Source organism: Macaca fascicularis, chromosome 2 (genome assembly GCF_037993035.2).
Source record: "Macaca fascicularis isolate 582-1 chromosome 2, T2T-MFA8v1.1".
Taxonomy (NCBI): domain Eukaryota; kingdom Metazoa; phylum Chordata; class Mammalia; order Primates; family Cercopithecidae; genus Macaca; species Macaca fascicularis.
Window position 1 is genome coordinate 188,494,532 of NC_088376.1, and position 18,486 is coordinate 188,513,017.

The 18,486-nt window shown below is 39.0% G+C and overlaps 1 protein-coding gene across 9 annotated transcripts in view; it reads right to left on the reverse strand.

Moving 5' to 3' along the window:
- The window catches only part of NSUN3 (NOP2/Sun RNA methyltransferase 3), a 221,289-nt gene that overhangs the window by 31,065 nt on the left and 171,738 nt on the right, over positions 1 to 18,486 (reverse strand). For all 9 annotated transcript variants that reach the window (XR_012431763.1, XR_012431765.1, XR_012431764.1 and 6 more), the window contains one exon: positions 3,133 to 3,256. The gene's annotated coding sequence lies outside the window, so the exon portion shown is untranslated. The remainder of the gene's footprint in view (positions 1 to 3,132; positions 3,257 to 18,486) is intronic.

Below are 18,486 nucleotides of genomic sequence, written 5' to 3' on the forward strand. Positions count from 1 at the left end.
ATTACAGTTTTTCCAGACCTCCCTTTTCTAAGGGGCTCCCCCTTTCTGTTTATGTCTAGCTATCTGCCTACTCTAACTAAATCGTTCTGAAAATAGCTAAACACAATACCACTGAAAAGGTGTATACGGAGGCCTGGGTCAATGTACGTAATGCCTCTGGGCCTTGGTTCTTCAACTCTAAGATGGGAATAGTCATGCTTTCTCTGCCCTTTCCAGATGACTTTTGTAGCAGTTCTGTAAGAAAATGTAGCAACTTATTTTTTTAGCCATACATATTTTTAACAGCCTTATTGAGGGTATAACTGATATGTTAAAAATGGCATATCTTTAATGTATACAATGCTATGAATATAGACCCATGAAACTGTCACCACAATGAAGGTATAAGCATATGTATCACTTCCAAAAGTTTCCTCATGCTCCTTTGCTTCTGTTTTTATCTTGTGGCAAGAACATTTAACGTGATATCTACCCTCTTAACAAGTTTTTTAAGTGCACAATACAGTTCATTTATCTGTAGAACTTATTTATCTTGCATAAATGAAACTTACACTCATTCAACCACAACTTCCCTTTTCTCTTCTCCCCAGCCCTTTTCAACCACCAGTCTGCTCTCTGCTTCTATGAACTTGATTAGTTTAGAGACCTTATATAAGTGAAATCATGAAGTATTTCTTAGGTCAACTTATTTTTTAATTATTAATCTCTTTAAAATTGAAATTTACTTATGACTCCCAAACCAAAACATAGGTATTTAGGTATGTCACTCAACTTTAACAAAGCTAAAATAAAAATAAAAGTATCGCATCCCGGCCGGGTGCGGTGGCTCACGCCTGTAATCCCAGCACTTTGGGAGGCTGAGGTGGGTGGATCACCAGGTCAGGAGATGGAGACCATCCTGGCTAACACGGTGAAACCCCGTCTCTACTAAAAATACAAAAAATTAGCCGAGCGTGGTGGCGGCGCCTGTAGTCCCAGCTACTCGGGAGGCTGAGGCAGGAGAATGGCGTAAACCCGGGAGGCGGAGCTTGCAGTGAGCTGAGATCGCGCCACTGCACTCCAGCCTGGGTGACAGAGCGAGACTCCATCTCAAACAAAAACAAAAACAAAAACAACAACAACAAAAAAAAGTATCACATCCCAGAAAAATCAACAAGGCCAAATGTTGGGTCTCAGAAAACAATACCCCAAAGTATCGTGCTTTGCTCCGTTGAGTACTTTGAATTAAATGAATTAAAAGAAATGGGAAGACCTCAGAAGCTGCCTCAGAACCAAGGACTTGCTAACCTTCTGTTCTTTCTCCCCTTCAAGCACAGGAACGGGTATTCTCTGGAATTTATTGATCTGAATAAGGAAACTTCTTTACAAAAGAAATGCAATTATCTTAATCCCCTCCATAGAAATGTCACTAAATAACCAGGAAGAATTAATCAGAAAATAAGAGATTAAAAATCTCTACTTCTTTTGAGGGCAGCCTTGAGATATTACCTAAAAGACTTTATTTGTATAAGATAACCTTTGTTGATGACACAGTTCAGCCCCTCACCTTCCTGTAATTGGCTAGTCCTATTCAGCTTCCTAAAAGAATCATTTACAAATTACTGTCTGCTATTTGAGCCTATTCATTTCCCCTGAAAATCATTTACTATTTCTCACAATTCCCTGCATCCCCCATTTCCCTCTCCCCTACGAAGAGGGCATCTAAGCCTCAACCATCTGGTCCTTCTTTGTGTCTCCTATTTTGTATGACTCCCATGTTTATGAGTGTTAATAAATGTGTATGCCTTTTCTCCTATTAATTTGTCTATTGTCAGTTCTTTTCAACAGACTCAAACCTTCAGAGGGGAGAAGTAAACTTATCTTTGTCCTTATACAAAAAATCTTGTGACTAATGATGCAAATAAGAAAACTCAAAAAAGTAGACTTAAAGCAGAAAAAAAAATGGAATCAAATCTGTGTATCTCGCAGTCTGATCGCAATGCAGGTTTCTCCCATAGCCTTAGAGAAATCCTAATGTGTTTTGACATATTTATCTGTGGGACTCTGCCATTGCATTAGCATTCTTCAAATTATTTCTACATTTAAATTGATTTCAATTACATAGACATTTCAAAACATTAATATTCATTTGAGATATTTCTGATATCTTCTTGGTGTGCTAAACTTTTTTAGGCAGTAGTTCATAATTAACCCACTCCACATGTAACTGCTGGAGAACAACCCTATGAAATTCTGATTAGTATAAAAGCCTTTTTGCATATGCTCAAAGTTCCTAAATCATAAACATTTCATTGACAAAGAACTCACCAAGACTGCACTTTCAAATTTCTCTCTTTCCCATTGTTTGAGAATAAGTAACTTGGGTGAGGAAGAAGCTAAAACAACTAACAGATTCATTGCCTTGTTATGAGTTAGAAACGGAGGATTTTGGTTCTGTGGAATAGGTTTAAAGGAGAATAAAGAACTCAGAGGGACATAAAAAGATAACTTGATCCCTTCTTGTGAGTTTCCTGAAGGACTTAGTATGAATGCAATGGGTTTTCCATGGAAATTTATTTTCAAAAAACTAATTGATTTGTGCAAACAGAGGCATGATGCAAAATTTCAGGACCCAAGGGCAGAAGAAACCATGAACATTTAACTCAGAGAAACGAACAACACTTGTAGGGAAGAGTCACGGAAGCAATGTCATCTAAGTCTCAATGATTAGAAAAACCCACAAACGTTATCTGAGACACATTCAAATTAAATGAAATAATACACAAAATACTTGTCACCTAGAAGGCATCTAAGAAACAACAGTTGCAGCTATTATATTATCTCATTTAGGCTTCACAGCTTATCTAAACTTGAACGCAACGAAAGGTTTGGGGCTGCATTCACCATGAGGGTTATGCTGGAATGTGAGGTAAGGCAACACTGCCCCCTCGTGGTCTGCTCTGTGCAAAGTCTTATTGGCGGACTTTGGAATTGTTACTCAGCGGCATTCTTGCTCTTCGTTGGGATCCACGGATTGATGGGAGTGAATCTGAACTTGTGTTGCAATTGAAGTACTATCTTGTCTGAGGCCTGAAACCTCCCCAAAGTTGTATTAGAATAGAAAGAACTCCTGGAATCCAGAGAAAAACTTACTGTAAGTGAAGAGTGGTACAGATGGAGCAGCAGAGTGGCGATTGCGGAGGAACTAGCAGTTCCAGGTGAAGATCCTGCTAGGGTTGATCATTCCTTAACTTTAGCCTCCTGAAAGTTCTGTCCTCTGGAAAAGAGAAGGGTGCAATATTAAGAGGTAGTCAGTATCACTAGGGATGTAACAGCTTTACAATTAAAATGTCAAGTGAAGATTTCCTGGCCAGTGGCTAGTTGAAGAGAAGATTAGTAAGAGTCAGTGAGATAAGGGAGGTTGACAGCAGCATAGCAGAGGTCTACGGGTGTCCTGGAGGTCAGCACAACAGAAGAGCTCAGCACCAGCACAGGCAGAGGCTCAGCAACTGGTCCTGCTAGTCCAACAAAGATAAGAGTAGAGAGATTGCTGCTCTGCAGGCAGAACATTCCGGAATCACCCTCGTTTCTATCCAGTCACAGATCTCAGAGGAAATAGAAAAGGAGCGCTCAGGGAGAAATCTTCTGTCAAGGACTTGTCATGAAACATATTCACTGGCCAAACAAGTTACAGTTTATAACCATTTAATAGATGTGAAAACTGAGATTCAGAAGCTTGGTCAAATTCACACGAGTAGCTTTTTTCTAGCAGAAAGATTAGAACATAGATCTGTGTGATACTAATTTCTCTTTTACTTATAGTGACCTAGCTCCCTTTTATAAACAAACAAACAAAAAACAAACACAAAAACAACCCTGGGTCTTCAGAGACATCTATGCCTCTGCCCTTTCCAATTTTAAAGTTTTCTTACTTCACTTTATGCTTAATTACATCAGCTTCTTCCAATCTTTTTCTAGAGTAGGTGGAAGATAAATACTACATAAAATAAATTATACTTCTATGGAAAAATATGTTACAAGTTCCAAACAACTGGCCTTTGCATGAGCCTTTAGAAAATAACCTTTTAATGATTTGAGGGCAGAATCTATGTGGGCCAATCAGGGATTGTTTCACAATCTACAGACAAGTTCCATTAAAATAATGAGAAATAAATAATACTTTAAACTGCTTTGAAAAGAATACTCTGAAGGTTAAATTATCTGGCCTTGATGGATCTCTTTCGATGTAGAGTGAATTTACAAATTCATGCATATGCCAAAGAGACTTGATGTGACAAGGTTATGTTCTTAGAATTATGCATTTTCTTCTTTCGTAGACTTTTAGTCTAAACTTCCAGTGAGATAGAAATAAGCAGAATTGAAAATAATGGCTGAGTCACTAAGAAATTTGTTAGCATACTTAATGTAAAAGAGACTTATTTTTTCATAACAAGTAGAGAAATTTAATCATCAAGCTTCCTTGGAGGAAAAGAGACCAAAAAATGTTTCCTAGTGTTTTCATAGGATGAAAGTGTGGACAATAGTAATTTTAGATTACATAGGCTGGGATCCACTGAATGTCAGTTCTGGTTGTTACAGTATTTAAACCGTCCCTAACACTACAACTCTGATTTCCAGATAAAATATCAAATGTTTTCATTTTTTAATTGATTTATAGAATTTGATTTTTTAACCAAATTTCATGGTTTTAGAGAATAAAAATAGTCCTGAAATAACTTACATTTGACTTTTGGATTTCCCCCACACTTCCATGTGGAGGAGGATGCTTGACACACTGGAGCTCAACTTCCAGCCCACAACCATACCCCGAAAAGGAGCTTCCATTTGAAAGTTACCATGGTCTCAGTGTAAGCAAACAGATACTGGAAGTTTTGAGAGGAATGTATACCAATACATTTTTATGACTTGGTAACGATGTCCCTCAAATACCCCTCTAGCAGGTCAGCTTACTTCTTAGTAGAAGATAGGTGCATTAGCAATTAGTATTTGATCACTCTAGTAGTTTAAGCAGAAGGAGAATTAATACAAAGAGTATTAATTCTTGCTTATCAAACTATCAGACATGCTGGAGGAATAGAGGTCAGGAAATACAGACTCCTGTCATCAGTGATGGCCATTACCTCTCAGAGATTCAGAAGTTTGCAGTAACCACAGGAAAACACTGACAGCAATCAGAGCTGCCTCTAGCACTGAGGTGGATGATTCCCAGGGCCATACCTGGAAGCCCCTGAAAAATCTGACAGGAGTTGAAGCCCACATTTCTGACCACCACTGCCAAGAGGAGCAATAATGGATATCTGCGTCTCTTTCACCTTCTAAATCTCATATCTTCTATGTGAAACAAATTTCGTCTTCCCCTCTGTGTCAGAGACTAGAAGTTTCCAAGCAGCATCAAGGCTTCCAATCACCAAAGACTTGTGGCAGAAAAAGATTCTAGGATCCTCTAAGAAGCACTTATGGTTAAGGACCAGGGAATCTGAATTGGTGACCCAGGCTTGACTACAACTACCTAAGAGGTTATATGGTGAGGCTTGGTTCTCACAAAAAGTGTAGCTGAAGTTGGAAGCTCCTTCCAGCCAACTGGGTCACACTCTGGAAAGAACAGCTGAGCATGTGAGCATGAACGAAAAAGATGCAATTCTAAGGGAAAACCTGGACCATCCTTTGCTGAAGGAGTGAGAATGACCTCCACCTGTACAAAGGAACCTGTACAAAGATCTGGACCAGCAAAGTCATAAATGCCACAGTGAACTCTGTCAAACGGATGTACAAAAACGATGCTGGGCAGCAGCTACAGAAACCATGGCAGTGGAAAAAGAAATCCCACTAGTGAATCAGTCGATCCTCTTTTTCTCTCCCAGTGAGGTCATCGTAAGCAAGATTTGCATCTTATACTGTGTTATCCCCTGGAGCCGTTGAATCATTAGAAGACAGAAAAATTTTAGAAGATACTGGATATCCTGCTATTTTTGAAAGTATAAAATTGAGTTGATTTCAGTTTTTAAATTGTTAAGTTTCCAGATAAAAAATGGTAAATTGAAAGTATGTAAAGGGTCGTTGCTGTCTTCTGAAAGCCCAATAGACTGTATTTTTTTAAATAAAGGCATAAACTCACATAGACAAAGAGTGTTGGAAAAGAGACAAAAGCGACACAGCTTTGGAAGCTAGAAAGCAGCTGGATGAGTGGTAAATTACTTGGCAAATGTGAGAAAGCTGGATTTGCAGCCAGCAGTAGGAAAAGCTGAGCGGTTCCCTGATACATGTGACAGAAGCCCCCAGAGACTCATGATTTAGTAGACCGGGTACCTCTACAAGAACTGGGGTGGAGAAATGATGACTAAAACAGCAGGATTCTTTGGAAGTCATTTTAAAAGAAAAAATTAGACCTTCTGGCTTCTCATCAACTTTGTGAAGCTGGACAACTACTGTTGTCTCGCTCTGGCAGGAGACTAACTGCTTACTTAAAGAGAGTAAAACAGGTTTTTATCCACCAGAGGAGCGCCAGGCACAGTGGCAGGCAGAGGTGCCATAACACAACCAGGAGAAGTAATTCATACAAAAGTTGAGAGCCCCCAGGGTTCTTCCCCGACCTGACGCCTAGAATACCAGCTCTGAGGTCTACCCCCTCCAACCAAGACACAAAAACACCTCTCCTGGGCAAGTCCGCAAATCCAAGAGAAAAGTTTTTACAATGCTCTCTTAAAGGATTTTTCCAAGGAAACACACCCGTCAAATTACTCTGAAGCTCACTGTTCACATACATCCCACACATGCACAAAGCTTCCAAAGGTAATTTTTTTGTTGTCCTGTTCTCACATATGAATGGCTAGCAGAGATACTTCAGGCCAACCTCTAAATGACAGACAGTTGCCAGAGTAAATATCTGTAACAGAAACCTGAAGGAAAATAAGTCTACATTGGAAGAAGAAAAGAAAATTTAAAGATAGAATTAATATTCTCAGAGAAAAAGGATATTGCATCAATGAATCAAGTAGGGATATTTGCATTAATTAAGGTGATACTAATTGTTAGAAACAACTAGGCACTTCAGTGGCTTAACAACAGAGGTATTTATTTCCCACCTGTGTAAAGTTCAGTTAGGACTGAAATGGGGTGGGTGCTCTGTTCCTCTCTGTTCAGGGTTGCAGGTTTCCTCCATTGTATGACTTCTCCATCTCTTTGGTCCTTATAGTTCTATCTTTTCATCTAACAAACAATGAAAGGAATGGGAAAGGAGGGGTACCTAGATCCTAATGCTTCAGTCTAGAAAAATATGCATATGCTATTCCTGTTCAGTTTCCACTTGCAAGGCAAAAGGAGCTTGAAAATGTGCCCCCAAACTGAGTAGCCACTTTTCATCAACAACTCTATTTTAACAACAACAACCAAAAAAACCTATATATGTGCCACACTGTTGTGAAAAAGCATGTGCCGCATTTTTAAAAAAAGAAAGAAGAAAAAGACCGTCCAGAGGAAAAAACAGCTCTTGGAAAATTTAAAAATATAATAGCAGTTATTAAATCATCAATGTAAGAGCTGGAAGATAAAAATTGATAAAACCTGGCAGAAAGTATAGCTAAAAGACAAAGGGATAGAAAATAGGACAGAAATATAATAAAATTATAAGTGACTCCATAGATTTCAACATCCAGATAATCACAGTTCCAGAAAGAAAAATACAAGAGGAAAAAAGAGAGAGAAAAAAAATCAAATAAATAATTCAGAGCAAATTCAGAGAACTGAAAAATATGAGTTGCCAGATTAAAAGATTTCACCCAAGGTCTGACATAGTAGATAAAATAGACTTATACTAAGATACATGACATGATGTTTAAGATCACTGGACACAAGAAAACTTTAAAAGCTTTAAGGGCAAAAGATCATATTTCTTATTTCATACAATGATCAAGAATTAGAATGACTTTGGATTTCTCAACACTAAAATGGAAGTCAGAAGACAGGGGAGCATTGTGATCAGAATTACAAAGAGGCATTGTTACCAGATTCAAATTCTAGACACAGCCAAACTAACAATTAAAAATGATGGTATAATTAAGAGTTTCAAACATGCAAAGCCTTGAAAAGTTTACCTCCCTGCAACCTTTTCAGGATGCTACTATAAATTGTGTGCCACCAAAATGAGGAATAAACTGAAAAAAAGGAAGCTAAAGGAGAAAACAGGATCCAGCCTGAGAGAGAAACAAACAGAATCCTCAGGATAATGGAGAACAGAGATCTCAAGACAGGGATTGTGAATCAGGCCTAGAGATTGACCTAGCTACATGAAAGCACGGAGATGTTTCTTTCAAAATGTGAAATTGATAGCACACCGCAAAATTGACACTATGTTGAGAAGCTATTCAAATAGCTGGGGGGAAAGTTGGAGATAAAATAGTAGTAGTAAGAGTAGCAGCAGCAGCACAGAGGGTGGCATTATAGAAGATATTGAGTTAACATAAACCTGGCTGAAAAAAAAAGACTATGAAGGAATTAGAGAACATAAGAACATGTATGAAATATTAGTAATAGATAATTGAGTAGTCAGGTAAAATTTCAGATTTTGTAAAATATCTAGTTCTCTCTATAAATGAATGAATGGATTGTTCTAAATTTTCACATTGCATTCTGTCACACATTTAAGGAACACAGCCTCTTAGGAAAGCAGAAGAGAGCCAGGTGCAGTGGCTCACGCCTGTAATCCCACCACTTTGAGAGGCCGAGGCGGGAGGATCACGAGGTCAGGAGTTTGAGACCAGCCTGGCCAACATGGTGAAACCCCATCTCTACTAAAAATACAAGAAATTAGCCAGGTGTGATGGTGTTCACCTGTAATCCCAGCTAGTCAGGAGCCTGAGGCAGGAGAATCGCGTGAACCCAGGAGGCGGAGGTTGCAGTGAGCCAAGATCGTTTAGCCATTGCACTCCAGCCCTGGCGACAGTGCAAGACTCCATCTCAAAAAAAAAAAAAGAAAAGAAAAAAAAAAACTGAAAGTAGAAGACAGCCTATGTTGCTACTTTGCAGATGGACTCATATTTTCTTTCCACGTGTGGCCTGTTTTACTTCCTCTTAATTGCTACCTTTCATAGGCGGCATTGAATTAAAATCATTAAGTGGCTTCTGTAAAAATATTGGCAATGTTTTCAAACTTTTATTAAAATTTTGATCTTTTAAAGTTTTAAATTATGTCCTCCGAGGAAAGGTATTGGCAATCCTATGTGAGTTTTCTGCAAAGTAAAATTAATCTTTAATAATTAAGAATAGGAAAGGCAACTTGGAACTCTGCAAAAGTAGGAGACTTACCTATCCATCTGGTATAATTTGTGCCAGTTATACCAATTAGTACAAATTTAACACTTACAAGAAAATTTCTATAATAAGTAGAAAAAGAAGCTATATTATCCTAACCTAGCTTGCTAAATTTCAGGAATCATCTTTGGTATTTGTACCATGCAGGGTTTAGGAGAGAGGAAACTGTAATCCCTATCTTGTTTAAGCCAGGGGCAGTTTTTTTTTTTGTTTTTGTTTTTGTATTTTGTTTTGTTTTTCCTATCTTGTATACACTTCATTCAGTTTCTGTTAAAAGACACCAAAATACACTTTCCTCTCCTTCCTGCACATTGCAGGTCTGGGTCAGATAAAGCAGCAAAAGGCACTGGTTAAGGAGAAAGATTTCACAGGGTTTCTCAAAGGCCAACCTGTGAATCATGTGCCTACGAATTGCCCAGAATATTTGTTAAAAATGCAATTCCTGGGCCCTTCCACAGAACTACTGATTCAGAAGCCCCATGATAGGCCTAAAAATATGATTTTTAAAAAATTCACAAGCATCCCATATGGTTCTTATGCAGCTGAAATTTGAAGACTCACTGACTTAGGGTGTGGGATTTGAAGATCAGTGCATTACAGGCGTCTTAGTGCCACAAGTTCAAGCAAGGCAAGCGACTCTTGTTCTCAGAGGCAGAGAATGGGAAGGATGTAAACCTTGAAGGTACAAGTTTGCTGGGGCTGATCATCAAGGAGGTCAGACATTTCCAGACAAACAAGGTTATTCCCATTTTCTGCTGAGGTAGAGGCTATACAGAGACATTCTTGGACCTGTAATGGTATTTTATTTGTTTTATGACTAATTTTATAAATTTTCATTTAACATAAAGCACACTGCAATATAGCAATATGAGAGGGTGTGTTTTGTTGTCTTTATAATTTTTTTTTTTTTTTGAGATGGAGTCTCGCTCTGTCACCCAGACTGGAGTGCAGTGGCGCGATCTCAGCTCACTGCAAGCTCTGCCCCCCGGGTTCCCGCCATTCTCCTGCCTCAGCCTCCCGAGTAGCGGGGATTACAGGCGCCACCACCACGCCCGGCTAATTTGTTGTATTTTTAGTAGAGACAGCGTTTCACCATGTTGGCCAGGATGGCCTCGATCTCCTGACTTCATGATCCACCCGCCTCCGCCTCCCAAAGTGCTGGGATTACAGGCGTGAGCTACTGCGCCCGTCTTTAACAGTTCTTATAGGACTGCCTATGCAAGAGAAGTAACTCTGGCTTAAGCAAGATGAGAGTGTTAGTTTCCTCTCACATAAGAGCTGATAAAGCAGTTATTCTTCTTCCAGGACCTATGCCTCTTCCAGGTCTCTGCTGTACCATCTTGATAGTCCCGCTATGAACTTGTGCTTACATCAGGGTTGCTGGAGCTCCAGTCATCACACTTTGTTTCAGGAAACAGATCCAATACCTATCAGCCAAGTCAGTCCCCTTTTGAAGGCCCCTTCCCAGGATCCCTATGTGACAATCTTCAGCTACATTTCAGCAGCCAGATAGTTTCTACTACCCATGCAAAGAACTCTATGAAATGTAGTCTTGGCTGAATGCATGGCAGTCTCCAACAAAGTCGGGGCTCCATTGACCAGAGAGTAGATATTAAATATGACTTAGAAGTTCAGATTCTGTCATATACTTAATATTTGGCTGTGGAAAATTTATTCATCTTCCACAGACCTCCATTTTCTCATATGTAAAATAGGAACTGAAAATTTTCATGATTATTATAATGTTTAAGAGATAGCATATGAAAAAGACTTGATACACAGTAGAGACTTAGTAAATGAAGCAATTTACCAAAAATACCTGGAACTTCTAAAATATGTTTTTGCACTTATTGAATGCTGTTATAGGAAAGGTTAATTATCTAGTCACATATAATACCATTAAATACTGGAACTACATCACACTGCCTTGCCAGTATAGCTAATTACTTCATTCCATCTCATTCCATTACTTCTATCTTACCTCTGGGGAAGTACTGATTAGGAATTAACAGACTCTTACAAAGTTCATCAACTGCTAAAGAAAACTAAATATCTAAGAATACTGGAAAAGGCAAATAATGAAGGGATCTACTCAGTATATGTAACAGATAATGCAAATCTATATAGCTCTTTACTCTCCACCCAAACAATGTCCTCATTAGCCTAATAGACATTTTGTCTTAAGCACATACTACTTTGCTTCTTTAAAGCTTGCAAGGATCTTGGCAGGGAGGGAGGGAGACTGCAGAATCGAGGCAGGCCTCCTTATAAGAGCTCCTGAAGGAAGCCCTAAACATGGAAAGGAATAACCAGTACCAGCCACTGCAAAAACATGCCAAATTGTAAAGACCATAGATGCTAAGAAGAAGCTGCATCAATTAATGGGCAAAATAACCAGCTAACATCATAATGACACGATCAAATTCACACATAACAATGTTAACCTTAAATGTAAATGGGCTAACTGCCCCAATTAAAAGGCACAGACAGGCAAATTGGATAAAGAGTCAAGACCCATCAGTTTGCTGTATTCAGGAGACCCATCTCACATGCAGAGACACACATAGGCTCAAAATAAAGGGATGGAGGAAGATCTACCAAGCAAATGGAAAGCAAAAAAAAAAAAAAAAAAAAAAAAAAAAAAAAAAAAAATCCAGGGGTTGCAATCCTAGTCTCTGATAAAATAGACTTTAAACCAACAAAGATCAAAAGAGACAAAGAAGGCCATTACATAATGGTAAAGGGATCAATTCAATGAGAAGAACTAATTATCCTAAATATATATGCACCCAATACAGGAGAACCCAGATTCATAAGGCAAGTCCTCACAGACCTACAAAGAGACTTAGACTCCCACACAATAATAATGGAAGACTTTAACACCCCACTGTCAATATTAGACAGATCAACGAGACAGAAGATTAACAAGGATATCCAGGACTTGAACTCAGCTCTACACCAAGTGGACCTAATAGATATCTACAAAACTCTCCACCCTAAATCAACACAATATACATTCATCTCAGCACCACATCCTTTATTCTAAAATAGACCACATAATTGGAAGCACTCCTCAGCAAATGTAAAAGAACAGAAATCACAACAAACTGTTTCTCAGATCACAGTGCAATCAAATTAGAACTCAGGATTAAGAAACTCACTCAAAACCACACAACTACATGGAAACTGAATAACCTGCTCCTGAATGACTACTGGGTAAATAATGAAATGAAGGCAGAAATAAAGATGTTCTTTGAAACCAATGAGAACAAAGACACGACGCACCAGAATCTCTGGGGCACATTTAAAGCAGTGTGTAGAGGGAAATTTATAGCACTAAATGCCCACAAGAGAAAGCAGGAAAGATCTAAAATCAACACCCTAACATCACAATTACAAGAACTAGAGAAGCAAGAGCAAACACATTCAAAAGCTAGCAGAAGGAAAGAAATTACTAAGATCAGAGCAGAACTGAAGGAGCTAGAGACACAAAAAACCCTTCAAAAAATCAATGAATCCAGGAGCTGGTTTTTTGGAAAAAATCAACAAAATTGATAGACCACTAGCAAGACTAATAAAGAAGACAGAAGAATCAAATAGATGCAATAAAAAATGATAAAGGGGATATCACCACCAATCCCACAGAAATACAAACTGCCATCAGAGAATACTATAAACACCTCTACGCAAATAAACTAGAAAATTTAGAAGAAATGAATAAATTCCAGGACACATACACCCTCCCAAGACTAAAAAAGGAAGAAGTTGAATCTCTGAGTAGACCAACAACAAGCTCTGAAATTGAGGCAATAATTAATAGCTTACCAACCAAAAAAAAGCTCAGGACCAGACGGATTCACAGCCGAATTCTAACAGAGGTACAAAGAGAAGCTGGTACCATTCCTTCTAAAACTATTTCAATCAATAGAAAAAGAGGGAATCCTCCCTAACTCATTTTATGAGGCCAGCATCATCCTGATACCAAAGCCTGGCAGAGACACAACAAAAAAAGAGAATTTAAGACCAACATTCATGATGAACATTGATGTGAAAATCCTCAGTGAAGTATGGGCAAACCACATGCAGCAGCACATCAAAAAGCTTATCCGCCATAATCAAGTCGGCTTCATCCCTGGGATGCAAGGCTGGTTCAATGTTCGTAAATCAATAAAAGTAATCCATCACATTAACAGAACCAAGGACAAAAATCACATGATTATCTCAATAGATGCAGAAAAGGCCTTCGACAAAATTCAACAGCCCTTCATGCTAAAAACTCTCAATAAACTAGGTATTGATGGAATGTTTCTCAAAACAATAAGAGCTATTTATGACAAGCCCACAGTCAATAACATACTGAATGGGCAAAAACTGCAAGCATTCCCTTTGAGCCAGCACAAGACAAGGATGTGCTCACACTACTCCTATTCAACATAGCGTTGGAAGATCTGGCCAGGACAATCAGGCAAGAGAAAGAAGTAAAGGTATTCAGTTGGGAAAAGAGGTAGTCAAATTGTCCCTGTTTGTAGATGACATGATTGTATATTTAGAAAACCCCATCGTCTCAGCCCAAAATCTCCTTAAGCTGATAAGCAACTTCAGCAAAGTCTCAGGATGCAAAATCAATGTGCAAAAATCACAAGCATTCCTATACACCAATAACAGACAAACAGTGAGCCAAATCATGAGTGAACTCCCATTCACAACTGCTAACACAAGAATAAAATATCTAGGAATAAGATTTACAAGGGATGTGAAGAACCTCTTCAAGGAGAACTACAAACCACTGCTCAACAAAATAAAAGAGGACACAAACAAATGGAAGAACATTCCATGCTCATGGATAGGAAGAATCAATACCATGAAAATGGTCATACTGCTCAAGGTAATTTATAGATTCAATGCCATCCCCCTCAAGCTACCAATGACTTTGTTCACAGAATTGGAAAAAACTACTTTAAAGTTCATATGGAAACAAAAAAGAGCCCATAGCCAGACAATCCTAAGCAAAAAGAACAAAGCTGGAAGCATCACGCCATCTGACTTCAAACTATACTACAAGGCTACAGTAACCACAACAGCATGATATTGGTATCAAAATAGATATATAAACTAATGGAACAGAACAGAAGCCTAAAAAATAATACCACACATCTACAACCATCTGATCTTCGACAAACCTGAAAAAAATGAACTGGGGAAAGGATTCTCTATTTAATAAATGGTATTGGGAGAACTGGCTAGCCACATGCAGAAAGCTGAAACTGGATCCCTTCCTTACACCTTATACAAAAATTAATTCAAGATGGATTAAAGACTTAAATGTTAGACCTAAAACCACAAAAACCCTAGAAGAAAACCTAGGTGATACCATTCAGGACATAAGCGTGGGCAAGGACTTCATGACTAAAACACCAAAAGTAATGGCAACAAAAGCCAAAATAGACAAATGGGATCTAACTAAACTAAAGAGCTTCTTCACGGTAAAGAAACCACCATCAGAGTGAACAGGCAACCTACAGAATGGGAGAAAATTTTTGCAATCTACTCATCTGACAAAGGACTAATATCCAGAACTTACAAAGAACTTAAACAAATTTACAAGAAAAAAAAAAAAACCATCAAAAAGTGGGCAAAGGATATGAAAAGACACTTCTCAAAAGAAGACATTTATCCATCCAACAGACACATGAAAAAATGCTCATCATCACTGGTCATCAGAGAAATGTAAATCAAAACCACAATGAGATACCATCTCATGCCAGTTAGAATGGTGATCATTAAAAAGTCAGGAAACAACAGATGCTGGAGAGGATGTGGAGAAATAGGAACGCGTTTACACTGTTGGTGGGAGTGTAAATTAGTTCAACCATTGTGGAAGACAGTGTGGCGATTCGTCAAGGATCTAGATCTAGAAATACCATTTGACCCAGCTACCTCTTTACTCTGTATATACCCAAAGGATTATAAATCATGCTACTATAAAGACATATGCTATTGTGGCACTATTCACAATAGCAAAGACTTGAAACCAACCCAAATGTCCATCAATGATAGACTGGATTAAGAAAATGTGGCACATATGCACATGGAATACTATGCAGCCATAAAAAAGGATGAGTTCATGTCCTTCGCAGGGACATGGATGAAGCTGGAAACCATCTTTCTCAGCAAACTATCACAAGGACGGAAAACTAAACACCACGTATTCTCACTCATCGAAAGGAATTGAACAATGAGAACACTTGGACACAGGGCTGGGAACATCACACACTGGGGACCGGTGTTGGGGGGGGGCTGGGGAAGGGACAGTATTAGGAGAAATACCTAATGTAAATGATGAGTTGATGGGTGCAGCAAATCAACATGGCACAGATATACATATGTAACAAACCTGCATGTTGTATACATGTACCCTAGAACTTGAAGTATAAAAAAAAAAAAAAAAAGAATCTAGGCAGGGCTATTCCACTATTGTTCACTTCTCTACTTGTTTTTTATCAGTTGAAAGATATGACCACATGGTCTTCCCATCATAGTGTGTGTGCCTTTCTGCAATGTGATGGATCACTTTTCCCATTCAGAGTTGACGTCTGTTTCCCTATCTGTTGAATCTGGGCCAGTCTCGGACTTGTTTTGACCAATAGACGGTGACAGAAGTGACATAATGTAACTTACAAAACTAAGAAGGTTGCAATAGGCTTTACATACAACTCTGGCTTCCCCTACTTGGAGCGCTGCTTGGAGACAGCCATGTGAGAAAGTGGTCTAGCCTATGTGGAGGCAAACCTAGGCGCCCCAGAGGACAGTGAACAGCAACCGCCAGATGTGTAAGTTAGGCCATCTCAGACCTTCTAGTCCAGTAGACCCTCCAGCTGAATGTTGCTACGTGAGTTAATGAATCCAGATGAGAATGAAATCAGAAGAGAAGCCACGTGGACAACCTACCAAATGGTAAGAAATAATAACTTATTGTTATTGTAAGCCATTGAGCTTTGAAGAGATTTGTTGTATAGCAATATAAACTGATACAGCACTGTTTTGTGAAGAAGTACATTGAAGCTTTTATTGGCCTTACAGTAATCTCTGACCCCGTGAAAAGAAACACAATACAGTCCTAACACATAGCGGGCACTCAATAATGACCTTGTGAAATAATTAAATGAACGAGTCATGAGTGAATTTCCTTTAACTCAATAAAGATCTAAGGTTTACACTCTGCAGCATTAAACCTCCATCAGCATCAAGATCAGGGCGCCATCTATTGGACACTCAGATAATTTGAGGAGGCAAAGTAGAGATGACCATGATCCCTTTTTTAATGTGAAACTTAACAACTCAGTACCAGTTCTGAATGAGCCATATGCTTGCCTTAAAGAAGAAACTCATTATATAGATAACCCTATTTTTTTATCTTCCCTATTTTTATAATAAGAGCAGCTTCAACATACAATGGTTTCCACTCTGTTATTAGCTTTTTTTTTTTTTTTTTTTTTTTGAGATGGTGTCTCGCTCAGTCGCCCAGGCTGGAGTGCAGTGGTGCCGTCTCGGCTCACTGCAACCTCCACCCCCCAGGTTCAAGCAATTCTCTGCCTCAGCCTCCCAAGTAGCTGGGATTACAGGCACCTGCCACCACACGTGGCTAATTTTTGTATTTTTAGTAGAGACGGGGTTTCACCACTTTGGCCAGGCTGGTCTTGAACTCCTGACCTCATGATACACCCTCCTTGACCCCCTGAAGTGCTGGGATTACAGATGTCAGCCACCAGGCCCGAACATTATTAGCTTTTTAAATAGCTACCACCAAACAAAATTCACCTTTTGTGGATACAGACTCTCCAATATCTAATGGGATTATTTCTAAGCCTTCCTATATAAAAAATAAAATTTTGTCCTCTGGTATGCATTCTGTATCTAGTTAATATCAAAAGTCTCCAGGAATTTACATAGCTCAAAAGTAGATGTTTAAGAAATATCTCACTGAGAAATATTTTAATTGCCCCAATGGAAGATCTATTAACTATCCTTTGAAATCTTTCCAGGCTGAAATCACCACACCTGTGTTCTGTGATGTATAACTTTTGTACATCAATTGCCCATGTAAGTGTTGGATTAAGATCAAATTGTCTTCCTAGGAAAACCTTGGCCTTGTGCACAGAATCTCATCAGGCACACATCCGCGAGAGATCACATGACCTTCGCCTCTGATGTGTGCTATGTGGAAAAGAAGATTCTCCTTTTCTTGCTGACTTGTATGTTGCAAATAGAGATCAGAGGTCCATGCAGCATCACCTCCCCAAGCCATTTGGTACCTTTTCATTGCCATTTTATACACCTGTTCCCGGCCTGAGCAAGCAGTCAGGAATCCCTTTAGGAAAACTGACTTTATCTGTGATTAGGGATCTCTGGTTCTAAGAACTGTTTGGGGGACTTTTTTCTTTTTCCATGGTCATAGGCTTCTTGTGACAGAAGAATGTGTGTGGCAGAGTTCCTCCTAAAACAGGAAAGGCTGTGGTTAGGGTACTTTGTAAAACAGCAGTGCTCTGAACAGGTGACATAGAATGGGCTGTGGACATTCTTGGAAGAATAAGGGTGATGTGGTATTCGTTAATGTTTAAATGTCAGAAGAGATATCAATTAATTGTTGAAGCACATACAGAATTTGTGCACTTAAAGCTGTTACCAAAAAGTGTAATCCAAAATCTCTTCTGTACAATCCTTATCAAAAGCATATATGAGAGAGAGATGGACTAATGCTTCTGAAGCATTGCCTAACGGTTATGCCATGCATCAATTCCACTAAATGTTCTCAAATGTATCCCCAGATCAAGGTAGATTATGAGGGAAGGACACATATATTTCATCAGTTTAACCATCCCAGAATTTCTTTCTTTCTGGTTTATTTGTTTGTTTGTTTTGAGAGAGAGTCTTACTCTGTCACCCATGAATGCAGTGGCACGATCATGGCTCATTGCAGCCTCGACTTCCTAGACTAAAGCAATCCTCCTGCCACAGCCTCCCATGTAGCTGGGACTACAGGTGCACCCCACCATGCCTGGCTATTTTTTTCTTTAATTTTTTGTAGAGATGAGGTTTCACCATGTTGCCCAGGCTGGTCTCAAACTCCTGGGCTTTATCCTCCCACCTCAGCCTCCCAAAGTGGGGTTACAGGCATGAGCC